The following is a 607-nucleotide window of genomic DNA, read 5'->3' as shown; positions in this document are numbered from 1 at the left end:
CCCACCCAGGAATCGCTGTAAATACTGACCCCCTCCCCACCCAGGAACCCTAATAAATACTGGCCCCCTCCCCAGCCAGAAGCCCCTGTAAATACTGACCCCCTCCCCACCCAGGAGCCCCTGTAAATACAGACCTCCTCCCCACCCAGGAACCCCTGTAAATACTGACCCCCCTCCCGACCCAGGAGCCCCTGTAAATACTGACCCTCTCCCCACTCAGGAAGCCCTGTAAATACTGACCCCGCTCCCGACCCAGGAGCCCCTGTAAATACTGAACCCCTCCCCAGCCAGGAGCTCCTGTAAATACTGACCCACTCCCCAGCCAGAAGCCGCTGTAAGTACTGGCCCACTCCCCACCCAGGAATGCCTGTAAATACTGGCCCACTCCCCACCCAGGAACCCCTGTAAATTCTGACCCCCTCCCCACCCAGGAGCTCCTGTAAATACTGAACCCCTCCCGACCTAGGAGCCCCTGTAAATACTGATCCCCTCCCCAGCCAGGAGCCCTTGTAAATACTGACCCACTCCCCAGCCAGGAGCTCCTGTAAATTCTGGTCCCCTCCCCCAAATCCGTTGGTGTCCTCGGTTTAATGCTTGTACAGTGCTG

Source organism: Rhincodon typus, chromosome 34 (assembly GCF_021869965.1).
Source record: "Rhincodon typus isolate 14 chromosome 34, sRhiTyp1.1, whole genome shotgun sequence".
NCBI classification, from domain to species: domain Eukaryota; kingdom Metazoa; phylum Chordata; class Chondrichthyes; order Orectolobiformes; family Rhincodontidae; genus Rhincodon; species Rhincodon typus.
The sequence above is the reverse complement of the archived record's forward strand: the minus strand, read 5'-3'. Positions refer to the sequence as shown.